This window comes from Peromyscus leucopus, chromosome 6 (assembly GCF_004664715.2).
Source record: "Peromyscus leucopus breed LL Stock chromosome 6, UCI_PerLeu_2.1, whole genome shotgun sequence".
Classification (NCBI taxonomy): Eukaryota; Metazoa; Chordata; class Mammalia; order Rodentia; family Cricetidae; genus Peromyscus; species Peromyscus leucopus.
In genome coordinates, this window is record NC_051068.1 from 117,330,693 (window position 1) to 117,345,600 (window position 14,908).

Here is a 14,908-nt window from a genome sequence, read left to right on the forward strand (position 1 = left end):
CGTGTCAGGGACCACATGCTTTGGAGCAGAGCTGCAAAGTAAGGAAGGGACAGCCTGATAGCTGAGACATGTCACCAGACGGAAGATGAAGAGTGGGGGGCAGAGGTAGAAGGACGTGAGGTCAGATAGCTGTCGGACAGGATGGCCCACTCAGGTTAGGTAGGACCATGTAATTGTAAGGACTTTGGTGTTTCTGAGTGAGGTGAGGAGTGACTGGAAGGGTTTGGACCAAATATTGACATGTCTGTCTTTTAGGCTCTCTCTCTCCTGCGGCTGTAGGAGGACACTGAGTGAGATAAGTGCAGAAGCAGAAACATAAGGGACATTCTGGGACTTGGGAGCGTTCACAGGAGCCAGAGCATCGTCGGAGTGATGGCCAGATTGTCAATGTTGAAGGGACTTTCCAGGCTCAGGACTATAAACCTAGTACTTGGGTGGCTGAGGCAGGAGGACAGCATAGAGGTCAATCCCAGCTGAGCAGAGAGTGATGCCCTCCCTCAAAAAGGAGGTGTGTGTGGAGCAATGGTAGAATGTGTGTTGATGGTGAGAGGAGCAGGGGAAGGGGGGCATATTATTAACGAGATCAGGAAGACGAAAGGGGAGGAGCTACGGGGAGGGTCAGGAGCTTGCATTCAGACACGTTCAGTTGAAGATCCTTTCAGACATCCGTGCAGAGTGTAGGTCTTGCGCTCACAGGACGAGGCCTGAATCAGGGATTCGGGCTTTTGTTCCGGGCTGATAGACATTTGAGAGACTCTGCAGGAGGAAATGGTCTAAAGCCGCCTGCCCACTTCACCGCGAAAGTGGATGTGAGTGTGGTGAAGAAGAGAATCGAGGGAAGCCCCTCCATGGGAGGAACGGTCAGCAGAGGGGCCCAGAAAGTACCTGGGAAACTAAGGCAGCCTGGAGGCAAGAGAGGGCAACCCAGGGAAGCGAGTCTAGATGGAGGCTTCTTCATCCAAAACACTTAGGAACAGAGAAGTTCTAACTGTGTAACTGTGGTTCACACTGAAAAGAAAAGTTTTACAGATTTTGGAATATTTTGGCCATGTTGGGAAACACAGAGTGTATGTGGTGTGGATGGAAACCATCACAATGTCTCTAGGACTTGGGGGTCAGCAGACACCGAGCAACATGGTTCAAAGCCAAGGCCTGTTTATTCATATCTGTACAGTGCCCAGCGCACCGAGCGCTGCCCTGCGGTGGTGGTGGTGGTGGTGGTTCTAATGAGTGTTGACGTAGTCAATCCTCTCGGCAGCAGCTCTGTGAGACTGCTGCTTCAGTTATCCTGCCATGACCAGGGAAAGAGGCCAAGTGTAGGGTCTAAGCAATGTGCCCTACATCATTTCCCTGTTGGTCGTGGAGCTAAGGCCTCGAGAATGTACATACGTGCTGTCATAGTCTGTACTGAGAGAGAGAGAGAGAGCGAGAGAGAGCGAGAGAGAGAGAGAGAGAGAGAGAGAGAGGCAGAGACAGAGGCAGAGACAGAGACAGAGACAGAGACAGAGAGAGAATGTGTGTCTGTGTCCTGTGTGTGTCTTTCTGTGTGTCTGTGTCTATGTATTTGTGTTTATCTGTGTGTCTCTCTGTCTGTCTCTGTCTGTCTGTCTGTCTCTCTCTCTCTGTATGTGTGTCTGTGTCTCTCTTTCTGTGTATTTCTCTGTGTGTCTCTGTCTATATATCGGTATGTCTGTGTGTGTGTGTCTGTATGTGTGTGTGTCTGTCTCTCTGTCTCTCTCTGTGTGTGTCTGTCTCTGTGTGTATCTGTGTGTCTCTGTCTATATATCTGTATGTCTGTGTGTGTGTCTGTATGTGTGTCTGTGTGTGTGTCTGTCTCTCTGTCTCTCTCTCTCTTTGTGTGTGTGTGTCTGTCTGTCTGCCTCTGTCTCTGTCTCTGTCTCTCTCTCTGTCTCTCTCTCTCTCTCTCTCTGTGTGTGTGTGTGTGTGTGTGTGTGGTCAGAAGTCAACCTCAGATGACATTCCTCAGGTGCTCTCTGCTTTGTTTTGTGTGACGGTTTCTCACTGGCCTGGTGCTCACCGAGTCGGCTAAGTGGCTGACCAGCAGGCCTTAGGTAGGAATCCACCTATTTCTCATGAGCACTAGGGTTACAAGTGTGTGCCACCACGCTCTGCCTTTTAACATGGAGTGTGTGCCTCAAACTCGGGTCCTCGAGTGTGCAAGGCACGCACTTTACCAACAAAGCTAACTGCCGAGCCTATGTGTGTTGTGTTGGTTCGCTGGTGTGTTTCCATCCAGCCTTGTCCTTTGACCCCTTAGCACGTTGGAAGGACAGGCCTGCATTTATGGTTATTTCCCCCTGGAGCACAGCTCTTGATTCTTCAGTCAAGACTGAAGGCAATGAGCTGGGATACATCCCTGCTCAGCTTGTAGGGATAATTATTGCTTGGCCATATGTCTTGAGAAATTACTTATCTACAAGACACACTACCTTCTCTCTCAGCACATTTGTCTATATCAAACAGAAGAGGCAGAAGGGGCTTCTGTTCGTCCCTCCCTACCCACGTGGAAAAAACGCAGGTCTTTGCAGTAGCAACCATCATGGGCTTAACTGTCCTATGTGAGCTTTCCTCCAGTAATGGAGGAGTTTAAAGGAAAGGACTGTGTGGTTTCCACAGGTGTGGTGTTGGCTAAGAGGAAAACCAGAATAAACAGTGAAATCACCAAGAAAGATGAGAAGTCGTGGGATTCAGACGCAGCGGCACTGGGGAATTGGTTAGCGACAAGGAGACGCTTTGGTGCTGAGGATCTGGGGAAGTTCTCCGGTGGTGAGACAGAGGGATTTGGTGGAAGATGGAAGTTTGGGAAAGGGAAATGAAACTGAAGAGCTAGGAGGTGATGTCTTAAGTGCCTAGCTTCCAATTTCTTTAATGACAGAGATTTGGGGTTTGACCCCAAATGTTTTGAAAGTTTTCTATAGAGTGATCTATAAAGCACATTATTTCATCTTTTTGGTAAATTAAATTACTGAATAGATTGTCTTTAAGTTCTTTCCAAGATGTAAGTAGCCAAAGAAAAGGAAAAGGAAGAGGTGTGTGTGTGTGTGTGTGTGTGTGTGTGTGTGTGTGTGTGTTACAGAGAGAAATGCAGGAACAATGAATGAACCAGACTCCTGCAGGGCAGTAGCCAACACAGAGTTCGTGGATTAACTGTGTTAAAACACAGAGCCATTTTCATAAGAGCATCTCCCAGTATCCCAGAGGGGAAGCTTCCAGGTGCCCTATTCATGTGAGAATTCAGTTGTCTAAAACAAATGTCCCCCAAATGACGGACTGTTAGGAAAACCAGCAGTTCTAGGGTCTACCATCATTATAGTCGATAGTTCTCAGAATGTGAGATAAGTAGCTTAAAAGTGTTATCTTTAATAATTATGTGATTTAGGTATTGCAATGAAAAATGCTAAACCTTCTTATTTAATGAGGGAACACTCATTAAATGGGATTAAGTCCCAAAGTTTCTTAGAAGTGTTTTTGAAATATTAGAAAGTCAGTTCATAAATATTCATAAACAGTTTCTAGGAAGCAGGTGGTTGCATGAATTCAGTGAGCTTTGCAGGGAGGAAAGCATGCAGGAAGGGGAACTTAGAAAGTCTGGAATATAGTCCGCAAGGAAAGGAAGACTTCATGGGGGTGGGAGAAGACACCCTAAGTATGAGGAACAGCATGATCAAAAGTGATGGTCGAGGGTGCCGAAGAGCTGGCTGAGTGGTTAAGAGCACTTGTTCTTCCAGAGGACGAAGGTTTGATTCCCATTACCCTCATGGTGGCTCACAACCACCCATAACTCCAGTTCCAGGGCATTGGATGCCCTCTTCTGAACTCTGAAGTCACCAGGAACAAGCATGGCACACATAAATGCAAGCAGGCAAAACATTCAATGCACATAAAAGTAAGTAAATAAATCTAGAAAAAAATAATTATTTTTTTTTAAAAAGTAGTCAAAAACACCCAGAGCCTCTGCAGCACCCAAGGAAGGGCCCACCACCACAGATGCTCGCTCACTTTCCTACCGTGGAAAGAGTTCAACAGCGAGCCAGAAAATTTGGATGTTCTCTGTTGGACACGAAAGCACAGAGCAGAATCAAGGGTAGACTGCTTTTTGAGGGTGGTGGCGCTGGTGGTGCTGTGAGTTCTGAACCTTCATGACTGGAAAGGCTTATCAGCATCCCGTTCATATTTCAGTGGCCCTGAGGCAAAGTGCATGTCTGGGCTGTGAGGCATGTGGATCCCCGTCCATGGAGGAAGTTGCTTACTGGTACTCATTGAAAAGACATGGGAGACATATGATCTCTCCTTCCAAAGAGTGCCATGCCCTGTCTAAGATGCAGCTTTGAAATCCTACTTGTCAACAAGCCTAATCCACTGGAGTTACCAAACATACATACTAAACTGTGTTTATTGTCCAACAATAGACCATGTGATCTGTAGACACAGGGATCAGAAGCTAGCTGAATTTCTTCTGTTTTGCACTGTCTTGCAAAACAAAAGAAAAGGCTAAGGGATGTGTGAAGCTATGCTTTAAAGTCCTCCACAGACTTCCTGTTCTGTGGAGTGGTTCAAGCTGTGGGTGTAATCCATTAATGTACTCCCTGGTTATCCATGAGGGTGTTCCAAGATAGCATACCCCAAACTTAACAGACCAAACTCAGCATACACTGATGCATCCATTCCATGAGTTATGATCAGGAATATTTGAAAAGCCAAGGTCTTGAGGTCAAAGAGATTGTTTCTCTCTTTCTCTCTCCCTCGCCCTCTACCTCTTCTCTCTCTGCCAAAAAGCATCGACATATGTGTGTATATGTATTAGTACACATTTATGGGCATAGATACATATAAATATAGATTTATAAATTTATATTCATTATATATATAATATATATATAAATGTATATATATATATATAAATATATATAATGTTACTAAGGGCTGTTGCAAAGGCCTGTGGTAATTACAACAAGGAATTAGACATTTTCTTCTTTCTTTCAATCATCTCACATAGACTGGTGCTAGACCTTCCTTTGTTTTGAGGGAGACATTAGCTTAGATTTTGACACAATGAATAAATGGGGAAATTGAGATTTAGGGAAGTCGACTGGCTTTTGAAAATCTGGACCTCAAAGAAGTCCAGGTTTGCTCACAGGTTTGCTTGGCCTCTAGCCACTGTGGCCAACATGTGCCTGCAAAGAGGACAGCAGATCAGAGGAGTGTGCCTCCGTTTTTCTCGTTGGTGTTGCCACATACCTGAGAAAAAGACGCTTGAGGAAGGAAAGGGATGTTCTGATTCGCGGTTTGGGGGTGCAGTCTGCTGTGGTGAGGAAGGTGTGGTAGCAGGGAGTGGCTTGAGGCTGTGGTGGCAGGAAAGGACACAGACAGAAGGCAGGAGGCAGGGCCTCAAGGCCTGCCCCTCAGACAGCCACTTCCCTGTAGCAAGGCTCCACTTCCCAAGAGCTCCAAACCTCCTGAGTTAGTGCCACCCACTGAAGCACAGATGTTTAAACATAGGAGCCTATGGAGGCCGTTTTACAGTCAATCCACAACAAATGGGCACTGCATTTTCCAACGTGATGAAGGAGCCGAAGTCAAACAAACCCAGTCAGGGAGAGTTCCGCCCTGGGAGGGAGAGAAAGGAGCCATGCTGGAGCCCTCCTGCGCAGAGATCAGTGTGCTCCAAGCCCTTGAGAGGTTGTTTCATTTACCCTTCATAACTCAGTGGAGATGCTCCAACAGACAAGCCAACTTGAAGCAAGGTTAGACCAAGAGCTCTGGCCATCGCCTGGGATCTAACAGATCCATAGTTTTCCAACCATATGCTTATCCAAGCAGATAGTAAGAGGAAGGACTTTGGAGCCTGTAGGGGAACAAGACTTCAATCCTGGCTTTGTGGCTTTTGAGTTGTGTGACCCTGGGCAGTTTACTAATCACTCTATAACTTGGGGTTCCCAGCTGTAAGATGAAGACAGTACCTTTGGTATGGTGAGGGTTTGAAGGTTAAGAGACAGTGCTTATAAAACAACTAAGTTAGCGCTTGGTACATAGTAAGTACTAAGAAAACATTAGCTCTTTTTCTTAGACCTTAGTTTAACGCATAGGGGTTTCACCCATATTCAAGCAGAATGCCCTCTTATCCCCAGAAGTGCCACCAGGGACCCTAGAGACAGAGCCTAGAGAGTCTTGCTGTTGGTGCCAAGGTAATGTGAGATTCTGCAATATGGACAGTCATCGACAAGGGGACTGACTAGGTCTCCTTTGCAGGAGGTGCCTGACAGCTGGTAAATGGCACTGTCTCTGTCACTGGAGATCTGGAGCATCTGCTGTGGTCACCACAAATTGAAAATCTCTACACTTATCTTTATTGATTTCTGTGACTGCCTTCATCCTCCAGACCAGATTCTGTCAATGACTCCTACCTCTGACAGATGGCATTTGCATTAATACTTCATTTCATTTTTGCAAAATTTATGAATAAAACATTGTATGTCATATACCCTAACCAACAGTGAGCTCGGTGCAGCCCTGTAATACAGAGCCAGCATCTTGTGTAGAAGATGTTCCTCGTGACACATTGTCCTTGTCTTACGGACACATTCTGCTAAGGCATACCTTGTTTTCAAAGGCTCCCACCACCTTTGCTAGAATTGAGAGATTTGCTGGGTCTGAAAAGAACCGGGGCTAGAACAGAGGCCTTTAGCAGTATGTGCTTCTCGGTGAAATGCTTCTGCATCTAAACAAGAGGAGAGGAAGGAAGGAAGAGAGGGAGAGAGAGTGAAAAGAATGTGAGTGCAATGATGGCAGGAGGCAAGCAAGCATGTGAGTGCAATGATGTGCATGAATGAACACACACACACACACACACACACACACACACACACACACACACAAACCAAAAAGGCCAAAGAAGCTAAGCAAAGTCGCTGGGAATTCTTAGATATTTTGTTTTCAGTTTTTGTAGTCTTGCATCTTGCTGGTGCCTCTGCAGGTCAGAAGCCTGATTTCAGTGTTTGCTCTGCTACCTGTGTGCCTCAGTAATAAAATACCAGGAGGAGGAGGAGGAGGAGGAGGAGGAGGAGGAGGAGGAGGAGGAGGAGATTGCTGCCTTTCAGGGCCTTTCCTCTCTTATCAGTGTGCAGGGAATCATATCAGACGGCACATGACTAAATCCTTTCAGAGTGGAGCCATCAAGGCACCAACAGTTAGTACAGAGTTTAGGGGTCAGAGTTTATACTCAGTCTTGAAGTAGTCACTGGGTAGCAGTTGATCTGTGTGCTTCATAATGTGCAATGGGACTCTGTGGGTTCAGGGGACTCTGTTGTTCTCAGGCAGGCTGGCAAGGACTCAGTGCCAAGGTCCAGTTGCCCCTTAGCAGTTGTCCCAACAATGCCACTGGATTTGTCCCCTCCTGCATTTGTTCATTTTCTTATTGGTGTGACCAAACTCCTGAGGAAAGGTAATTAAGGGAGCAAGGATTTATTTGGGCTCTTGAGAAGAAACAGTTCATCATGGTGGGGAAGATGTGGTAGCCGGCAGTCCTGTGGGGGGACAGCAGGCGGCCCTGTGGGGGACAGCAGGCAGTCCTGTGGGGGACAGCAGACAGACCTGTGGGGGACAGCAGGCAGCCCTGTGGGGGACAGCAGGCAGTCCTGTGGGGGACAGCAGACGGCCCCGTGGGGGGACAGCAGCCCTGTGGGGGACAGCAGACGGCCCTGTGGGGGACAGCAGGCAGCCCTGTGGGGGACAGCAGGCAGCCCTGTGGGGGACAGCAGGCAGCCCTGTGGGGGACAGCAGGCAGCCCTGTGGGGGACAGCAGGCAGCCCTGTGGGGGACAGCAGGCAGCCCTGTGGGGGACAGCAGGCAGCCCCGTGGGGGACAGCAGACAGACCTGTGGGGGACAGCAGGCAGCCCTGTGGGGGACAGCAGACAGACCTGTGGGGGACAGCAGGCAGCCCTGTGGGGGGACAGCAGGCGCCTGTGGGGGACAGCAGGCGGCCCTGTGGGGGACAGCAGACGGCCCTGTGGGGGACAGCAGACGGCCCTGTGGGGGACAGCAGACGGCCCTGTGGGGGACAGCAGGCGGCCCTGTGGGGGACAGCAGACGGCCCTGTGGGGGGACAGTGGGGGGACAGCAGGCAGCCCTGTGGGGGGACAGCAGGCAGCCCTGTGGGGGGACAGCAGACAGCCCCATGGGGGGACAGCAGGCAGCCCTGTGGGGGACAGCAGGCAGTCCTGTGGGGGACAGCAGCCCTGTGGGGGACAGCAGACAGCCCCATGGTGGCAGGAGCATAAGGCTGCTCCTTCACATCCCAGAGGATCAGGAGGAGAGAAAGGGAGAGCCTGGCATTCAGCCAACCTTCTCCTTTCCCTTTTTGATTCAGTCAGGGTTCCCAGTTCATGGGGTGGTGCTGACAGTATTTAGTATAGGGAACCCCTCACTCCTCTGTTGACCCTCCTTGGAAATGCCCTCACAGACCCAAAGATGAGCCTCGCTGCCGCCATTAGTGTTCCTAAGATAATCAAGACGGCAATCAAATTAATCATCCACTCCCTCTTCTCAGGCGGTGCATGGAGACTGGGAAGGCTGCCATGTCTGTGGTGTGTCTCTGTGTCCCACCTCTGTTGACGCCTTCTCCTCCACAGCCTTGTCAGGGGTCTGTCTTCTTTGCTTCTCCACACGTAGCCATTTGCCATCTCAGCCCCTTCCTTCCATTCCCCATCTCACTGTTTCGGGTGCCCATCTCTGCAGTTAGCTCGACTCCCATTTGTCCAAATCAGCACCCTTCCTACCAAGCCCATCACGGCTCGGTCACCCCTTCTGTTTCTCCCCACATACCCGACGATTGCTGTTATACTGAATGAAGCCAGCTTTGTAAATCCCTGTTCTCACTCCCGTCTTTGGATTTTCTCCTGGCTTATCTTTTTTTTTGTCATTGTGTGTTTTCTGAATGCAAAGGGTAGAAGCATTTTTTACATCTGACCTTCTGAGGCGTGTGTTCTGGTGAAAGGTCCTGCAGCAAGCCTGCTGAAGGATCAGAGTTGCCGAATTGCGTGCCCTCTCAGGGGCTTTGGTTTCTGCCAGTGTGGTCACTATCCACCATCTAAACGCCCCCCTCACCCCTACCCGCCTAGTTTAACAGCTAGAGTATTATGATGAATGCATGCTGGTCTGTGGTAGACTTTTATCAAATTCACCTTAACATTGTACCTTTTGGAAATTTCAATGGGGGACAGCTGTGTTCAGTAGGAAATTAAGGCAAGTATGTTGGGTGGGAGTCAAGGAAAAGGGATGATTTCTGGACTCACAGCCTGTCACAGACGGAGGGACCGATGAGATGTCTGAAGTAAAGGGCAGGGGAACCAAGACGTACTAACTGGAGACACCCCAAGTGAAACCCCTCCTCTGTGCTCCCTCCTGCCTTCCTTGACCATCCTGTCCTGTGAGCTCTGCAGTGTGTCAGAAAAGATCCTGTGGCCTTATCTTTTGAAAGTGCTGACTAGATTCACCTAGCAAATCATTGCTAGTGTTGTGGCCCAAGCTCAGGGCTTCCTGGTTCCTTCTTGTTTTAGCAGGTGCCAGCCTCATACCTTAAAGCAAGTTACCTGTCTGGGGTGCCTAGTGGCAGCACAGGGGTCATCTGTTGTGGTCTACTCAGAAGACTTACCACGTAGTCGTGGGCCTATTTCCCTCTTCATGTTTTCTCACCAAGAAGAGAGTTCTGCTCTTTGTATCTTCTTATCCTAAACATTTATTGACCGCCTACTAAGACCTACTAAGACCTGGCCCCCACTCCAAAGACACTTGGCATGTGCCTTACTCTAGTGTTTTATGGTTGTCAGGGGATGACCAAGGCTCATGAGTCAACAATGTGTCATGCGGGAGGTTACATTAAATCAGAGCAGTTGTGTGTGGCTGTCCCATGTGTGACTCACAGGAACCTGGGTTATCTGAGGAAAAGAGATGCCTACCCAGAAAATGTAACTAACAAAGACTGACCAAAGGAGAGTACTGTGGGTCTGGATGGTCCCTGAAGGCTTCTCTTGGAGATGAGATAGAAGCCAGATTTCAGTGGCAGGAGACAGGCACATGCATATGGCTGGGAAGCCACTGCGGGGCCATGTGTGGGAAGGGAGCAGGGCAGGGTGTTTATGGGTAAAGTTCTAAACAGCAGTGGTACTCTGCTTGGAAGATATGCTCTGCTTGGAAGACATGCTGTGGCTAGAGCACAGGTCTTGTACCCTTAGGTGGTATATTGTTGTTCTAAGTACAGCAGGTGTGAAAGTGTGAGTTGGGCCTGAGGTGGGTGTGATGCTGTACAGAAAACATCTCCTGTGGCTAACTGGGCAGACCATGTGTTACATAATGCCATGCAGTGCCTCCATCTCTGCCACCCGTCTCGCTGAAGGAGCTCTGGGCTACTAAACGTGCTCCTGTGTATGGCTTTATATGTTTCTCAGCCTCTGAACTTAGGTCCTCTCACTAATGCAACAAACACATCACCCATTCATCCACTTTCCCAACCCTGGTGGTTTCATTTCTGATAGCAACACTATGCAGAAAAAAACAGAATTGTATGTAAATGAGTATCACATAGTTCTGTTTTACCCTTGTACAATGCTTCGGGGAAACATTTTGAGTGTGGAGACTAGTCTGAGAAGGGTGGAAACCTGCCCAGGTCACAAGCCAAAAAGGCAAAGAAGTATCCATTTAAACTTCGCCTCTCTGCCCCGGCTTGTGCCCCCTCGGAGTGCATAAGCATAAGCACCGTATTTACCTACTGTCTGGGTGTGCCTGACCAGCCAGCGGTCCCTCCCTTCAGGCTCTTGCAGAATCAGCTTCCTCAGCCTCAGTCCCACTGCTGTGGGGTCTGGTTTGTGTCACTAGAGACCTGTCATACTATGCTGTGACATGATTGCTTCCTTTCTGTTCCCACCAATAATATCCAGCCTCTCGTGGGAAACACTTGCTTCTCAGTCAAGATCCATCTGTGTCTCTGGGAAGGACTTACTTAATCTAGGACAGGATTTGACCTTTCTCTCTGACCACAAGGCATGGAGAGAGATGTCTTTGTTAGAGCTGAGCCTAGAGGTTGAAGGATCTCCAGGGCCCTTCATGCTGGTTCAGGGCAGCTGGTCATGTGGAGTGGGGTTGTACCAGGGCCTGCCACACAGTGTAGGGGTCTCTCATTCAGATGGTGGTATGATGTGTGTGTGTGTGTGTGTGTGTGTGTATGTGTGTGTGTGTGTGTGTGTGTACGGTGAAGGCTCTAAAAAGCACAAAGCCACTTTTCTTTGCCTGTTTCTTCAGCTCACTCTCATGCTCCCTTGTCCCCTCACAAAGAGCAAGTCAAGATAAAAATATTGGAGACAGTTAAGAAGCTACCGCGAGGTTTCAAAGCAAATGCAGTCCCTTATGTAAAGCATTGGCCCCTGTGACCAGTCCATGATGGCCTGGCCAACAAGATTGACCTCTCAACCTTAGATAGACAGGGCTAACCCCAGCAGGAGCCAGGAGACTTAGAGCTCATTAAATGTTGTCCCCCGGATCAGGACTCGCTGTGTGTATTAGTTGGTGATTAATCTCCTCGACTCTGAAGTCTTTTCTTCTCTCATGCTGGTATCTTGTCCTTATCATCAAGCTGGGACACAGACAAAAGGGCGGTGGCACAGTGTGGCCGAGAACTCCTGTATGTTATCTTGGCAGCGAGGGCGTCCCAGGGCTCCCTTAGTGTTCCCACATTCCTAGCATTTCCAAACTGGACTCACCAAGGAGTCAGGGACAGACAGATCATTCCTGTTCTGTTTCCAGCCTGCCTATTTGGTCCAAGACAAGGCTAATGAAAATAAATGTCATGTCCAGAACAGCACCCCTCATCACTGAGTTCACCTCAAGAACCCCACAGATGAGCCTGCAACCAGAGCTCAGAACCTTGGGTACAGCTTGAGCAGTCCCTCCCCAGGATATGTCCCAAGGTCCTTGTTCCTGTGGCTTCCTGCAGATGGACCTGGTGTCCTCACAAAAGCTCCGAGCTTCAGAATCCCTGTGCCTGGTTTGTTTGTGAGGGTAAACAGGCTGTACTCCTGGGATTGGCTTGACTTCTTAGATGCTCCCCTGTGACTCCAGATGTACATGCACGCTAGGACCTATCTGCCTGCCTGCCTTTCTTCCTTCCTTGGTGCACATGTGTGCATTTGTGTCTGTGTGGTTGTGCACCTGGATGCTGTGGACATGTGTGCGGAGGTCAGAGGTCAGCCTCAGGTGTCATTCCTCAGAAGACATCCATCTTGGGGGGCAGGGGTTGTTTGTGTTTTAAGACAGTCTCTGACTTTGCCCAGGAATTCCTTGATGAGGCTGGGCTGCCTGGTCCACAAGCCCCAGGGATCCAGTTGTCTCTTTCTGCCCATCACTTGGAGTACAAGTGTATGCCACTGCAGCTGGCTTTTTATGTGGATTCTGGGGACTGCACTCAGGTCCTCATGCTTGCATGGAAAGCATTCTTATGATTGAGTCATCTTTTCAGCCCCAAACAGTGCTTTCTGCCGAGACCTGGAGGAATCCTGAGGGTTCATGGTAACACCGGGTCCTGAGCTGTAATTCCTTGAGTTTGTATGTGTCACCTGAGGCTGACCTCTGGCCTCCACACACATGTGTCTCAGAAGCTAAAAACATGTCTTTGTTAGGATGAGATGCTGGCCTGTCAGAAGGACGCAGAGCTTCTAGAAAAGTGAGTGCTCACTTGTGGAGTTCTGTCTGGACCCTTGTCCATTTGTGCTGACTCTGTGCGTTAAGGGAACTCACAGGTTTGGGCAAATCTGAAGCTCCCTGACGCTCCCTTGCCGTTTTCTATGTAAGAAGAGATTGTAAAAGGCTTCTGGCTCAGGAAATCCTTCTCAGTGTGGTCCCCAGGGGCAGTGCCAAAAACTAACCACCTGCTTCTAGACTTCCATCCCAAGAGCAGCCAGTCTTGGGGCACAGCAAGAATAGTCTTAAGTTCTTGAATTGGTTTTATGGAATTGCTGCCAGCTCAGGCACGGGAAATGGGGGAGGGCTCAGTGCTTGCCTCGGGTGGAGCAGAGGGCTGACAGAGGAGGAGGTGACCCTAAACTGAGGAGTCCACTGAGATACAGCCCTGCGGAACCCACCCACTTGTAAGGATGGACTCTGGGCACATGGGGACTTGCAGGCCACCTCAAGAGGTTCAGAGCTTTAGGACAGATGGCCACATTGGATGATTTAGGGACTGACCTAATGAGGTCTAGAGTTTCGGAGAACATGGGCAGACCAAGGTATTTGAGCAAAGATAGCTTCAGATAACATGTAGCAACAATTAATTAATTTTAAAAAAGAGGCCACGAGTTTGAAGGAGAACAAAGAGAGTTTGGAGGGAGGAAATGAAGAAATGATGTAATTTCTCTTTAATCTAAAAAGAAAGAAGTAAATTTTAAAAGAGAAACTCATTGGCGTTTGTTACATGATTGAATGAGTAACAGTGAGAGATTAAGAGACTAGGGTCTAAGAAAAAGAGAGACCTCATTCTTGTGTGGTCCCTTGAGGATCTACTGAATGTGCTAGATGTCTTGAATAGATCAGTTTTGAATCGTGGACTGTGGCACCCTTTCAGGAAGTAAGATGCTAAAATCACAACATATATTTACTTCTCATGGACAGTAAAGTTCACCAGCATCTCTGGACTTGATTGAGTTTCCTGGAGAGTTCCCTAGTCGTTTTCTCAGGATGGGCACATAGACACCTAGAGATAGAAGAGGAAACTTGTAATGAGTCTTTTTCTGTCCCATCAGCCAGCGCCCAAATAATGACATGGAGACTTAACAACTTAATCTGTTTGTATTAATCTACGTTTTCCCATGTAGCTTTTTTTTTTTAACCTCTTCTCCATTTCAATGTATCCTGGCATCTCCTTGGCATAATCTGCATGCCTGGATTCCTCCTCCTCCTCTTCCTCTCTCTCCCCGGAAGTCTCACCTCTCTCTCTTGCCTAGCTATTGGCCATTCAGCTCTTTATTAAGCCAATCACAGTGACACATCTTCACACAGTGTAAGCGAACATTCTGTTACAGAAACTGGCTTCCTGGACAGTTGGGAACATGCAACACCAAAGACCAGAAAAAGTCAGGAGGTGATAGCAAGCCGGTGCTAACTCCAGCAGGAGGAGGCCAAGCGGAAAGAGGCTGGCCACACCCAGATGGACAATATTTGCCCCTCTGATGTAGCTATGTGGGCTCTGGAAAGACAAGCCTTGTAAGTAGGCTCTGTGGGATCCAGTGAGGGAGGGGGGTTGGTTAGCCAGTCAGGCTCCTCATAGCTTAGACTGCAGAAAACATAGCATCAAACTGCAGCCCAGAGATGATACAGCACCAGAGTGTGAGCCCTAGAATGTGCTTAGGGATGCCCAGAGAGAATGGAGGACATCTGTGCTACTTCCTAACAACCACTGGCTTAGATGCACTCAGGGATCTGCAGTCTGGGTTGGGAAGAGGGGATACTTCCTCTGGAGAGCCAATGAGTCCCTGAAAGACTGGCTGGTGCCAGGAAAGTCCCAGCCCCAGCGGACTTGGAGTTAGGTTGCTGTGCAGACCCTGGTTAGTGACACTAGATTAGGCAGATGCTCAGGCTTTAGCCACCAACTGAAGCCTGTGGGTCATCGTGTCTCTCCTGATCAATAGAGGACTTCCTCACTAGGCATGCTGGTGGGCTCCGATAGGCTACTGGTGCTTGGGTTTCGAGGGCTGCTCAAACCAGACAATTCACTATAGCAATGTGGTTAAGGAGGTAGTATGGCCCTTGTGTCAAGAGGCATGTTCAGCTTGTACATGAGTTCTCTGTTCCCTCCTGTGCACGCACACACACACACACACACACACACACACACACACACACACA

At 48.8% G+C, this 14,908-nt stretch overlaps 1 protein-coding gene across 1 annotated transcript in view; it reads left to right on the forward strand.

Moving 5' to 3' along the window:
• Lpar3 (lysophosphatidic acid receptor 3) overlaps positions 1-14,908 on the forward strand; it is a 71,345-nt gene that overhangs the window by 22,526 nt on the left and 33,911 nt on the right. The gene's annotated exons all lie outside the window — the stretch shown is intronic.